The following is a 15,224-nucleotide window of genomic DNA, read 5'->3' as shown; positions in this document are numbered from 1 at the left end:
ATATGATGAACCCGACAATAAAAAAAAGATGACTAATGAACAAAATCAACTTCCATATGAGTTTAAATTACATGAACATGAAGATAAAATCTAGAAAATTAGTACTGAATCCATTACTCCAAAACGACTCCATTAAGCTCTAAATCAACACTGCGTTTTAAAGGATTACAAAATTATGGTTTTAAAAGACCAATATGATAACAGATGACCTATTGAGTGTCAAGAGTTTCATTGCTTTCAACTATTAAAACCAACTATCAATTGTGATTTAGGGGGTATTTAGTGTTGTGTTTAAAGCAATTACGTGATTTGAAAATTTGTTTTGAGCCTCTGAGTGTTTGAAAATTCAGATTATATAATGTTTAGATGTGAATAGAGGTAAAAATAAATCAGAGTCTGTTTTATTGTAGCAACTCCTAAATTTATTTTACCCCTACATAATCAATAAGTCATACCCAGATACACTTTACCCAAAGTCTGATGAAAGTAATAATACAAAAATATAGAACTCACAAAAATCCATGATGTGGTTCCTACATATTGAACAGTTATCGATGACAGTATCTGCATCAACCAACAAACTAACTGAGAAAAAAATCACAAATACTTAAAGAAGTAGAAAGACAGAAATTGTACCCCAAGCCCAAAGAGCAAGAGCGTTGCAGTTTTTGATTTCCAAAAGCTTAATGTAAATGTAATTTTAATGAAAAACACTTTAACATGCCAAACAACGTTCCACATCGATGTCCACAAAACCCAACAAACCTAACCAAAAAAATCAAAGAAACAGGAGAAGAGCATGGCGCATACCGGACAACCTCTGAGCATCACCATCATCGGCCAGTTAATGATTTCAGTATTCTACCTCTGTATCGTTTCACAATATGTTTTCGACAAAGATGGTGTTAAGATGGTGACTGAGGACCATTTATCTGAGTATGACCCACTTCCATCTCAAAGTAATTTTATCTGAGTTAGCTTTTTAAATTGTTAAATCGACCCATTAAAGATAAAACAGAATCGACCCATTATTAACTGGTCGAAGTTGCGAAATCTATATTGATGCCAATTTCTTTGAATGCACATAACAAAAAAACAGTAAAACATGTGAGTTGCCAGTTTACTTACACCTGTATTTACAAAAAAAAAAAAAAAGTAAACACTTACCTTGGAATGAAACTGGCAATGATCCTCCTTTACTACAAATGGCTCACCGATTGTTGAAAACCATCCCTCTTTTCCTTAATCACCATAATGGTATGGCTAACAATCACCACCGCCCACAACCACTAACAACTCATCTGCCACCAGATTTTCGCACTCAAACCACCTGCTACACTCATGCCTCTCTATAAAACAACAATTAAAAAAACACATAACTCCAATACTTTTCCAAATATATGTATTAGTTCATTTAACATAAAAGTTTAACCTTGTCTCAATCTTAGCATACCAGTAATAACAAAAACTCTATGTCCAATTAGTTATTTGCTCTCCTTGTCTTCAGTATCCATGGCCTGCACCCAAAATTCGACAACAATTTAATTATGAAAGCAAAGTAATGATAAGTAGCAAAACAAAAAAAACTATATATTAGGTAGGTATGGTGGTCATTTCCCTGATAACGCTAAAAAACTATTACATTCCTTGTGAGAATTAGGAAATCCAAAACGCAAATCGTTACAGTCTTAAATGGAACTCGTTTAGATAGGTTTGGTTCTCCTCGATTTGATATTTTAATCTTCCGGTGTTGGTACTGTCTGGTTCTGTCCCGATGAGCACCCGCAACAATTAGTAGAAGTCAATCTGGTGAGCCAAAATGCCACCTACACATAACAGTTTACAAAATTAAACAATTATTCAACTAACATTAATACATAAAGGTCAGCTCGAAAAATTAGAAACAATGCAGTCAAGTGGAACGAAAAAAAAAATGAAGAATTAACTATGTTATTTGGTGTTGCTCTTTTGTCACCGCTACCGAAAAGCTCAGTCACCAAAAAAAAGAAGTTTTTTTTTGTCTAATACCTTATATTAAAGTCTTTTAGGCTTTTGAATGCATTTTTTAGCAGCTTAACCATCTGACTGGTTATACCAAGACTTGAACAAAGATGCCTCTAATGATTTCAGATTTGTAAAAACATAATGCTTAGCAACTTTACCAAAATATAGCAAAAACTAAAATTTAAATTGAAAAAAAAAGCGAACAAAAGCAAACTTACCATAAAATCACCAGCAAGGATAATGCCCATATGTACTAACTGGCCCATTTCAAGCTCTTACTGTATATTACATCCCGATCAGATGTGATTGCTTTCAAGTAGCTATAAAATGCTGCAAAAGTACTCATACACCTTTGTTTTGTAATCATGATTAGCATAATATATATATTTCATAACAAATAAAATAAAATGAATGAAAATGGTTTGTTGGCTGGACTTGGTCTGGGAATAAAGGTAATTTACTCTTAAAAGAAAGATGCTTACTCTGCATCACCAAACCCAGTTTGACCCATTATCCCCCACCCACCCATTTTGCCACATTTATAAAACAGGGTATCGGTAGTTACCTGTCGGCATATCGTAATGCTCACTAAAAGTATTGGGCGTGTCGAAAACAAACCAGTTAGTGAAAATTTAAAACAACCAAATGATTTCATACACACCATTACTCATTTGCTCTACCATCATAAATCCAAGCTTGTTACCATTACAACAATATTTGCTAATTACATTATAGTGTACATGATATTCTAAACAAATAGGCAACAATTAACAGATTCATGAGGCTCAGAGTAAGCAAAAGGACCAAGCCACCATGGCTGCAATAGGGGTTACAGGTACTAAGCTGCCATCCTCCATAGCTGCCACACCATGGCGACATATTGCCTTTATTTTGTTATAACTCATCACAGCCTCTGTGTAACAACGATCCATTTAAACCTAACACAATTACAATTCCTATTTAACGGTCGTTAAATTACTATTTCTAACAACGGTACAACCGTTTCACCACACGGTACAACACCAAATAGCTATAAAATGTTACTGGTTGATGTTGTAGCATTTTATAGTACATAAATGAATATACCAATGAACCGGCATCACCATACGTCCAACAAAACCCTAGCCGCCATGCCCGGAGGCGGTGGCTAGGTATTCTAAACCAGCGTTAACGTTGATACCCAACTATTAACGACCGTCCAGTGACGACCACCCTCCTGACAACACAAAATCACCATGACCAACACAAAACCGCATACAAAAAACAATTAACGACCTAATCAACAACAACAACATAAGAAATCATACAACCAAATTAAAACTTCATAACATCTAACAAAAGAAAAATGGCAAATAAAGAAGGGATCCTAACCAACTCAGATTTATACAGATCCGTCATATGAACCAGAAACCCAACTTCCATACCTGCAAAAAAAAAAAAATACACACAAAAATATTGAAATTAGAACCATATTATCTACCAGAAAGAACAAAAAGTCTGTACAATTCCATTAGGGTGTATAACAACTTCAAAAAACACACAAATTACAACAATGAACTGGATAAACCGCATATGAAAAAGAATTAGCGGATCAGTTGATATCAACAACAACATAGAAATCATAGAACAAAGTTAAGGTTTTCTAATAGCAAGCACAAAAAATCACATACAGAGGTGGAATGCAAGTTACCGTTCGATGCAAAACTCTGGATAAAGAATTAGCAACTTCAATAAACACACAAATTACAACAATGAACGGGTTAAATCCGCATATCAACAACAATTAGCGGATCCGTTGACATCAACAACATCATAGAAATCATACAACAAAATTAGGGTTTTTGAATAGCAACAAAAATATCAAATACAGAGGTGGAATCCAACTTACCGATCCTTATATTTCGAAGTCTGATGATGAACATAAAACAGAGCACGATTCTTCAGTGATCGATTGAAACATTCGATTAAAAGCAATAATTTGTAAATAGGCGATAGAATTGGAAACGGTTCCATAATTTCCTAAACAAACTTCCAATTATTGAATCAGTATTCAACCTTCCATATATAATCTAAAGGAAGCGTATTAGAGAATTGAAGGAAATTGAAAGAAAATAGAGAGAAGAGATAGATGGCGTCCAAAAAACAATTCTCTGGCCAAAGAGCATTGCCACATATCAAGTAAAAAGTCAACATTATTTTGCTTTAGTATAAGAGATAGATTTACATTGAAGCTTGTGAAGAGTGTAAGAACTGGCAAAAATTTAAAGCTTATTTACATTATTGCCATTAATTCATTCGGCCACAACTCTCACGAATTTTTTTTTGTTTCTCAAATAACTTTTCCTTTTTTTTATTTTTCTTTGTTTCTCAAATAACTTTTCCTTTTTTTTTTAGTTTCTTCATAGTTCATTTTCACATATACAATACACTACTTAATTTTTGACTTTCAGTTTGTGGTTTTGTTTTTTTAATTCCTTCACTCGCACACACATGGTTTTTTTTTAATTATTTATATTATTATTTCAATTTCAATCTTTAATATTGCACATATGTTGTGTTTCCATTATGACTTCAAAGATTTGCATACTTCAAATGCTACGACGTACTTACTAATATCAACGTCTCGGTAGCTGAGTTAATCTACGTTTCGACGTAAATTATAATCATAACTGAGTTATTAATATATATTTATTTCATTTTTTAAATACACTTCCATTTTTAACACTTATTTTTACGACGTGACATTTTTCTTGATCTTCGAATGTACGTAGTACCTTTTGTATCTAAGTTTCAATCGCTTTCATTTTCGAGTTGTCTATATTTTGATGTAAATTTTAATTAAAGCTGAGTCGGGTCATATATGTTATATTTTTTTTAATAAGCTTTCATTCCTAAGACATGACATTTTTCTTGATTTATGAACTTTTACGTTATTTAAGAAGCAACTTGCTTTTTCTATTTACATTTGATTTTTTCTTTTTATATTTCAATAATCATCTACATTTCGATGTAAATTTTAAGCAAAACTGAGTAGGGTTATATATGATATAATTTTAGACGTGACATTTTTCTCGATTTTCGAAATTTTTTATTATCTCAGTAGCGACTTGCTTTTTCTATCTACATTTCGATATTCAAAACAGAACCGCCGCAACACGCGGTATATTTCACTAGTTAAAAAAAAGAGTTAAATGCCATTTAGTACCTGTGGTTTGGCCATTTTCTCAGTTTAGTTCAAAGGTTTCATTTTTTCCCATGGGTCCAAAAAAGTTTCACCGTTGTCATTTTAGTCCACTAGGTTAACTTCATCCATTAATTCCGTTAACGAGAATGGCAATTTGGTGATTTTATAAGGCTGAATTAACCTTCTAGTTAACAGAATTGTATATAAAATGATCGAATTGCCCTTCTCGTTAACAGAAAAAATGAATGAAGTTAACCCAGTGGACTAAAATGGCAAGAATGAAACCTTTTTTGGCCCACACGTAAAAATGAAACCTTTGAACTAAACTGACAAAATAACCTAAACCACAAGAACTAAAATGACATTTAACTCAAAAAAAAAAATAACGTTCAACTTCGTAGATAAATGCAATTATATATTTGGTAAATTATATGATAATAACTTGTAATAAAATTGTCAGAACGTCATTCAAGCTTAAAACTGATGCCGTTTAAATCAAACTAGCTTTTTTTGACGTCGCGTGTTGTGGCAAAACTGAGCAAATGATAATTTAAAACAAACGTGATTTGAAAATAAATCATGTTGTTTAGAAAAATAAATCATTAAAGCGATTTAGTTTATAATCGTACCGCTTTATGGTACCAAATAAATACTTTATTATGAGTTCAACTTCATTTTTAACAAAACTTATAACGAAATGTCGGGAAAAAAATCAAGCATAACTATATACTTAAGTTTTTAGAAAAAAAGTTATAAACGTAAATTATTTAAAAACTTTCAAGTTAAGTTAATCGATAAATTAATATATGTTCTAAAAAAAGAAAAAAAATTATTAGAAAAAATGGTAAAGGAAATATATGGTTTAAAAAGGAAAAAAGGTAAAAAATATGTTATTAAAAGTAAATATAAAATAAACTATTATAATATATTAAATAAAAATAAAAAAAGTTATATATTATTATAAAAATAAAGTTAATATTCATCATTAAGAATATATAATTTGGATAAAATTCCTAAAATGTTTTAGAAAGACATCAATAATGGCATAATGCAGACTTTTATATACAATTTTATATGCCATTCAAATATATTTATCTTTTCAAATTTAGTAAGTGTGAAGTAATCAAAATCGACTCCACTCTTCTAAGCATAGTCGAACGTAAGTTATTGCAACTTTCTACGAGTTTATATATTTTCACTTATAGACTTAAAAAAAACAAAATTAATATGAGTTCATGTAATTGATATGAGTTCATGTAATTAATTTAAGTTCATGTAATTACTTTCAAAAACATTAGAATCCACCAATGATTCTACTAAGTTTTCTTTTTGAAAAGTCTATGATGTTTTGAATATAAAGCCCAAAAAAAAAAAAAGTAAAAAATATGTAGTTTTGGGTGATATAAAGAATAATCGTGACCAACTTTAGTTAGCTTTTCCTTTTTCTGGTATAAACATTTTGCTTAGTTAGGGGTGGTCACTAGTGATAAAATTTTATCACTCACAATATTCAATTATGTTTTGTCATCTCAGGAACCATTTTTCCATCACTCACAACCTTTTTTAGTGGGGGTTGTCATCACTCACCACCACACCTAACAATTCCCCCTCAACCAACAATTACACTCACAAATAAAACCATCACGCGTTGTAAAAATAATGAAATCATGTTTTTGTTAATATATAACGCGTTATACTATTAGGTGGGGGTGGGAATATGGAAGTTCAACGCGTTATCCATTGTATCATGGAAAAATAACGGGAGTGCCCTCCCCCCCTATGTATTATATTAATTAAGTAGTTGTGTTAGGTTTAATTATATGCCAAATTTAATGTTGGTGTTAAGTGTGGTTAAAGTATATTTCTTTACTTTATCCAAAAAAAAAGTATATTTCTTTATATTTAATAATTACTATAAAAGTAAAATTAAATCCTTTTTCTTTCAAAACTTCTTGTATTTTCTAATGATTATACAGTAGTATATTAAATTAAAAAAAAAAGTATATTTGTAGGGAACTACACATGTTGCATGGGAGGACTCCTTTTTTGTTCATAATTTAGGGCAAAACCTTGTGATCCTTCGTTTTCAGTTTGGCCTATATCACTAGCACCTTTTGACTTTTTTTAACAATCCTGACCCTGCATCCTAGCTATATTTGTACTTCTTACTTTAGAGGATGAACGTTTTCTCATCAATGACCAACATAAAGGAGACACGAACCATCAATGTTGGACACATTGTGCGGACTTGGGTTAGGTGCATTATATGTATCGTTTGGTGTCAAATTGTATGGTCTTTATTTTTCTAGTGTGTGACACGAGTCTGGAGGGCTAACGTTTTTTTAAACAATAATCAAGAAAATTTATATATAAAAAGGAGACAACGATGTAAAGATGAAGATAAACCTTACCTCTAATTCTAACCAACCCGGCGTAGAAACAAAACACACTCTGTTATGTCCTACATGTAGGTATGATCTGGGAAGGAAGAGGTGATAACAAGCTTTATCTCTATCCCAGATGATAGAGAGGCTCCCAAGGAGAAGCTTGATTCATCAAATCCTTTTTTTTAGAAATACAAATAACATAAAGAACATATTAGTAGTAGAAAAGAACAAAAATAAAGAGTGTGTGACAAAGAAAAACACATGTCATCTAAAAAGGAACTAAAAAATGTATGATACACCAAGACCGCCTATGCAAAGGTACAAGAAACTTATAACTCTCTCTAAAACGTCTCCCTAAACTCCCTAAAAATCCCTTAACCATTGTCATACTTCTCTAAAAAACTCTTATCATGTAATATGTCCTAGTGGAGGTACAAATCTAACAAATGATCATCTTTATCTACTCATCCATGTCAGTTTGGGTCTACCTGTAACACCCTAAAAAATGGGTTTATTAATTATATTAAAGTAACCGAAAATAAACGGGTAAAATACCGTAAGCGGTAAAAATAAACCAGGTAAATATTAGGAACTGATGATTATTTACACATGGTGTATATATTGGTTCTATCGAATAATAATGTAACTAGGATTTACTATCCTAGTTAATCATAAAGTGCTAAACAATAAGAAAGCTTGATGTAAATTAGCCCAAATTATAAACCTATAAATGTGGAGGGACTAACCATGGGCAATTGTAACAAGTTTTAATTAAAACAAATAAATAACACAAAACACCCACATACGTGTGTGTGTGTCTGCGATTTTACCAGAGCCAAGAAAGGCTCTCATGTTCAAACCCTAAAACTACAAAAATTCACCAAATTGAAAGGGGAAATCAAGCCCAAATAGAAAACCAAGCACAAATTAGTGATCACCTCCGTAAAGGGATCATAAGGTATGTAAAAATTTCATTATTTGGTTCCATCTAAAATTCTGGATGAACACTTATGATTCGAAATTAAGCTTGCATGATAGTTGTTTGGGTGAATTTGGGTTGAAATCATGCCTAGGAATAAACCCTAGCCATTAGTTCGTTGAATTATGTTCATCACTATGAAAATCCATAATCACCAATATAGGTGTTTAGTGGGTTTTGTAGAAACATGTCAAACACTAGGATTATGATTATCATTCTAGTGTATTTTGAGTTTGATGAAGTAATTTCAGATTTATTGATGTGAAAATTCGACATGAACTTACCTAATTGATGTTAATCTTGGCTAAATAATTAGTCATGAACTTGATTGTAAATTGTATGAAACGAGTTGACGTGAATTCGCGCGTTGCGGCGGGACCGTTAAATCGAACAAAATATAAATATTAAAACGTTTAACCAAGCACGCGTGTTACGGACCGATACGTATAACTTTTTATGAAAAGAATGACTAAGTTGAAGCGATAACATTAGTACCTTATGCAACGGGCACTCGCTCTGCTACAATAGAGAAAACCCAAATGCCCAAAAGAATTCACATCGATCAAAAACCATAAAGATGAATTTCTCTACCTCTCTCGCATTATAAAAAATATAAAATTTACGTGAATTAAAAATACACAACAAATATTATCTCTCTGTCGAAGCAACTATTTCTCTTACTGCTTTTGACATTATAACGAACCTGTTATTAATATTGCTTCTGGCATCTCTACCTTAATAAATAAATAGAAAATAAAAGAAAAAGGGAAGAGTAATTTAGTTTTGAGATTAATAATAATAATTATCATTACTATAAAATGCGTATGATGGGGCGTTATTTATTTTCGTGAAACTTATATCAGAAATTTTAACTCATTTGTTTATTAGGTTTGCTTAATTCTTCAATAGTTAGTTAACTTTTTGATTCGTAGGAGTGATGTTATGGTTTTGAGTTTTTAAAGTGAATATATACACCTATTAAAACTTGGGATTTAAGATATGACATTAAAATGAGATCTAATTTGTGCAGTAAGGGAAAAGGGAGGGAGAAAATTATCATATTGGGAGTGGTAAAATAGTGGGTGAGAGATTAATGGTAAAACAGTGGATGTAAGCACCAAACAACTCATCAAAAATACGTGTGTTATCTAAATACCACCATTCAAAATCATCTCTCACATCTCCAAATACCACCATTCAAAAGCATTGGAGGAAATCACCACCGACACCACAACACCACCATTGAACCACCGCCACCACAGCACAACCACCGAACCTGCACAGCCACCACGGTTCCATCATTTGCTCCAAATGAAACATTTCCTTTTCATAGGAATGCTACATCTGGAAAATTATTTTGACTAAATTGCATGCAAGGTCAAAAAATAGGTAAAAACTCTACCAAAATTAAAAAAAGGATAAAAGGTTACAGATTTCTGGACAGTTAAATCAAATTGATTGCAAGGGAGAAAATTAAACAGATTTACTTTTTCTTTTGGAACAGCAAATGGATTTACTTTTTGTTGCGAGATTATGCAATTAATAAAACCACCATCGGCCGTCTCTTCTTGTTGAACCGGTGACGGTGGAGTAAATTGAAAATTTGTGCAGAATCCGGCCGGTGCCAACTACGTTCGGGTTTTGTGGCAGATTACTTTGCGGCGGAATAGTTTTATTAATTGGAAATTGAGTGACTGGATTTATGAATGCAACTCCCCTCACACCATGAGTCTGCCAAGGTTTCAGATGGGTGATACATGACCGGCGGTTATTCTGGTTGTGTGAGGGTTATATAGGAGTAGAAACGGTTCTGACGGCGGTGAAACGATGGTGGGGGAGACACGTCGGTGGATGAATGTTTGTGTCGGTTCCATAACGGTGTGTCTACCACCGGTGGAGTATAAAAAATAATAACTTTCAGTTTTCAAATATACTTGGACAGTTAGACTCAGGGGTAAAGATGATAGCATTTAATGAATCGGTGGGATAAGGGGACACGGGGTGGTTCACTAGTGATAGAATCTATCACTCACAAGCATCAATCAAGTTTCGCCATGTTATCAACCATTTTTTCATCACTCACAATCTTTTTTAGGCGGGGTGGTCATCACTCACCACCACACCCAACAATTTCCCCCCAACCAACAATTACACTCACAAACCAAAAGAATAACGGAGTGATAAAAATAACGAAAATCCGCTGCCGTGATGATATAACGCGTTGATGTTTATGGGTGGGGTGGCCATCACTCGTTGAAAATGGCCATCACTCGTTATAAACCTTCCACCCCGTGTGGCCTAAGTCCAAGCATTTGAAACGGTGGCGTTGCATGGCTATGTGACGGTTAATTTATATTGGCTCAACGGTGGGATTAATGCAAGTTTTGAAACAGTGGCGTTGCATTTAAAACGGTGCTGGTAGTTATTTGGTAGTTATTTGGTTAGTAAATGTATAAGAGTATAATATGCCCTTTAGGTGTTTGTAGAAATGTCTAAAAGAAAGCTAAATGTTGGAAATTTGAACTAAAACGCATACTTGTATATTATGGCGAATTATGCGTTATATAATATGAAAAGAGTTCTAAACGACTCGTGGTTGAACTCTATAGGCAAGGAAACCGGGACGTCAAGCGGACAAGCCGGTGGTGATACACGTTTGAAGGGAGCGCTTTAAAGGTACGCGACTTGTCTTGTGTTTATATTTGTGTAGACAAGCTTAGTCGTGATTATGCTAAATGTTGATATAGTGAAATTGTAAGTGTTTGGTAAGTCTATGAAGTGATGAAATTCACTCGACAAATCAAACGGGTCAAAATAGTTGGTTAGGTACGATTATTGGTAATATTGTTTAATTAGTCATGTCGGAATGTAAATAAAGTGAGGTAACTCATTAGACAAAGAATGGGTCAAAATAATGATCGAAATGGTAGTGCTTGAAGTGACTTAAATGTCACTCGTTAAATTTGAGTTATAAAAGCGTAAACCATGGAATGGAAGTAATACGCTAAGGTAGACAAGCTCGGGAATGGGTAATTGTGGTTAGAAACCAATGATGATGAATTACGCAAGTACGTGACTTTGGTCCCGTCATAATATGAATATTCTTTTAAATTTTAGTGTGTTAATGATGTAGAAATGTAGAATATGCGTTTGACGTGTCAACGAAGTGGCGTAGTTCACTCGACACTCAAACAGGTCGAAATATTATTTATAAACAGTTTGGTTCGACAATAAGGTGAGGATTTCACTTGTCAACCAAACGGGTCAAAACCATGTTCATAAAATGATCATGTGCATAGTAAATTGGAAATATCATATTGCGCTAGTGCTAGATAGCAATATTAGCAATGAAAGGTTATACTAAGTTAAGGTTATGAATCCGTGTTATCGGGTCGAATGGTAGAAATTAGTTGCAAGAATTGCATAATGTAGCAATGCTTGAATATATAGAAAACAAGTATGAAACTCAAATACGAGCGTGAAGCCATGTAATGGTACGGATACACCAAGAATTTCAAGCCCGGGGAATGGGTAAATAAGATTAAAATGCCAAAGAATAAATTGACAAACAATTTGCACACATAGTTAATGGGTCGAATAATCGAAACAAGGGTTTTGTGGGCCGTTCATTCATAATACGAGTTTCGTTAAGTGAAATTTATATGGTTAGATCCGTAATTTTAATACGGACATATAGGAAAAAGAATCGGCTAAAACGGATATGTAAATAAAAAGTTATGGGGAATTAAGCAAAAAAAAAAATTAATATAAGAAGGCTGAGCTGGGCGAACCGTGGGCCACAGTCCTGAACCGTGGCTCACAGTCTGGCAATTCTGTTTTGAGCTGGGCGAACCGTGGGCCATAGTCCTGAACCGTGGCTCACAGTTTGGCAGTTAAATTGTTTGTTTTTCATTATTTAAGCAATAGAACTCGTTTTTACTTAATATTAACACGTCAAAACTAACGATTATTGTGGTTTTGACCATAGGTGATGCTCGTTTGTTGTGGATGTTGATCAAGCAAGGGAATCAAGAACCGAACACAATTTTTGAATGCTTCCGCGCTAATCTAATCTAGTTTTAAAACATGTTGTTTTGTAAACTCTTTTGAATGTTGAACATTTTAATCTAGTTAGTCGACTATGTTTAAATTCTATAATGACGTACATCTTAGTTATTAACTAAACTTTTGTTGGTCATGTATTTCGAATTTAAAAAGTCCGTATTTTATGGTTATAAAATGAAATTATAAGACGAGTGTTACAAGTTGGTAATCAGAGCTCAAGGTTGTCAACAAAGCGTGTTCGGTTCAAGCTTGATCAATCATCCGGTAAGAATTAGTTATTTAGTAGATTATATTAGATTGTTAGAAAAAGGAATTCGAGTTGATGTGCATGGGAAGAGCGTGTTAATACACTCAAACCCGAAAAGTGCACTAAACATAAATGGTTTAAGCAAGTTACAAATTTGGCTAAATCAAAATAAAATATGCAAACGATAATGGAACAAAATGTTTGACAATGGATATAAACATTTCAGAATTGAGATGTCTGATGTCGGTAAAAGATGATTAGGTAGTATGAATCCTAATCATAGATTGAATATAAAATAAGTATTTGTAAAGTAAGTATATTTGAATGTCTCGTATATAACAGTACGGGAAACATCGAATAGTAAGATTAATAATAAATTGGAAATGTTCGAATGAGATGATGACCGTGTCTTAAGATGTCAGGGGTTAAACGATTCAAATGGCAAAAGGTTCGGAAGCATGACGAAGAACATGCTAGCAAAGAACCTAAATCAAGTTATGACTTGAGATAACGAAGTGCCAATCAAGTACACGTTTTAAATTACGATAAGACAAGTAGAATGCAACGATTCACATAATGAATGATAGTTGCATATAGGCATACTTGATTAATGAAATAAATGAATTATGTAAAAAGAATATATAAATAAGGGTGAGTATGTGAAACCGAGGTAAAAGTAATATCGATAAATGTTGCAATGGGAAGGAGTGCGCGTACACTCGAACCCGGAATGCAAAGAAAGATAAGTATCATAATGGGAAAGAGTGTGTGTACACTCGAACCCAGAATTTGCAATAGAAGTAAATAGCAAAGACAAGGTTATAGACTGGGCCAAGCCAAATAAAAACATGTAGAAACATCGATTATATTGATAAACGATGTGGGCAAATTCCATACAAGGACATGGAATAATAAAATGAAATGAATTAATATTAGTTATTATTATAAGAGGATGATGTCAACCATAGTTGGCGACGATACGGTATCCCTCATGACTGAGGAGATACGCGAAAGGATCTATGGGAAAGTCGGAAAGGCTACTGAAGTCGATTAACCCGAAATAACGGAAAGGCTACAATGTCACCATGATAACGGCAAAGAAAGAAAAGATTAACGAGTTGAGAGAAAGCCCATTGGGGTGAGTATCACAGGTACACGTATTAAAATTTCATTAAGATAACGTTGGGCAACAAGTAGACAATGGATTAAGGCTAAGAATGAGAAATTAAGACTTGGGCTGAAAATATCCTCAAGGAAAACTAAATGAATGATACGTGTTATTCGCCATTGCGAATAAGAAAGTATCGTTAAATGCAGATTTAGACGCCAGTGCGAATAAGAAAGTATCGTTAAATGCAGATTTAGAAACTTGGGTATGAGTAACCATCCAAGTAACACGTTATTAATTAAATCCTTACAAAAAAAACATTAAGATAAAAAGACCCGGGTAACGGGCTGTAAAGAAATATAGGTACAAACTGGGTAACGGTAAGCAGAGAACAAACCGACGTGTAAAAGACGTAAGAAGTCATACAGTCGGAAGAATAGTTCAAAAAGAAAACGAATGTAGCCTTAGACTACGGTCAAGGTCAAATGAACTTCAAACACAAAAATAAATTATTCCAAACATAACAAGGGGTGCCTTGATGCTATGTAAATATACATACATTTCAATAATGACACGAGTAAGAGATGAAACTACGGGATTGTCACGGCCCCCGGCTCGGTTTGACCCGTTCCAGGAGCCGCGGGACAGAAATCCTGCGGTACTTGATTGATTATGAGTTTAGCAGCGGAAAATTTATTTACAGGATCGGCTAAGTTAAAACTTTTCCTGATTATTTTATTTCACAATTCAGGATAAACCCCGATAATTTACAATAATAAGATTTTACTGATAAAACATATTTCTTTATTTTATATTGAGCCACTATCTTAAGCTTGAAATGCTTCCCCTGCATTTTTCCTGAATTACAGCAGATCACCTGAAACATGTTTGAAAAAGATTTTGTCAGCGGGGAAATACTGAGTGAATTATTCTAGTTATTGGAAAATGACACATTTATTATAATTCACAGTGGTAAGATCTTTTACAATGTTTCTGATATCAACCAATCTACCCACAGTACTTTACCACTCGACCCATTGGCCCACATGTCCAATGGTGTCTGTGATTATGGTCATATCACCCAATGGCTGCCCCAATGGTGAAGATTATCAAGTAATGTGCACAATACCCCACATACCGGCTGTAATTTGGTGATTACATAAACTTAATCACTGTAAGTTATAATTCTGAAAATAATTTGGAGTATTGTAAAAACTGTTAACAACTCACAAGCTGTGAGAAAAGAGTTT

The 15,224-nt window shown here is 33.4% G+C and overlaps 1 long non-coding RNA gene across 1 annotated transcript; it reads left to right on the top strand.

Annotated features, from left to right (window-relative positions):
- Positions 1-8,404: 8,404 nt before the first annotated feature.
- On the top strand, positions 8,405-12,619 carry LOC118481205. The gene is made up of 3 exons (XR_004864842.1): positions 8,405-8,533; positions 11,164-11,230; positions 12,543-12,619. It is a non-coding gene; the product is annotated as an uncharacterized LOC118481205 (long non-coding RNA).
- The last annotated feature ends 2,605 nt before the right edge of the window (positions 12,620-15,224 follow it).

Source organism: Helianthus annuus, chromosome 8, assembly GCF_002127325.2.
Source record: "Helianthus annuus cultivar XRQ/B chromosome 8, HanXRQr2.0-SUNRISE, whole genome shotgun sequence".
Classification (NCBI taxonomy): Eukaryota; Viridiplantae; Streptophyta; class Magnoliopsida; order Asterales; family Asteraceae; genus Helianthus; species Helianthus annuus.
The sequence above is the reverse complement of the archived record's forward strand: the minus strand, read 5'-3'. Positions and strand labels throughout refer to the sequence as shown.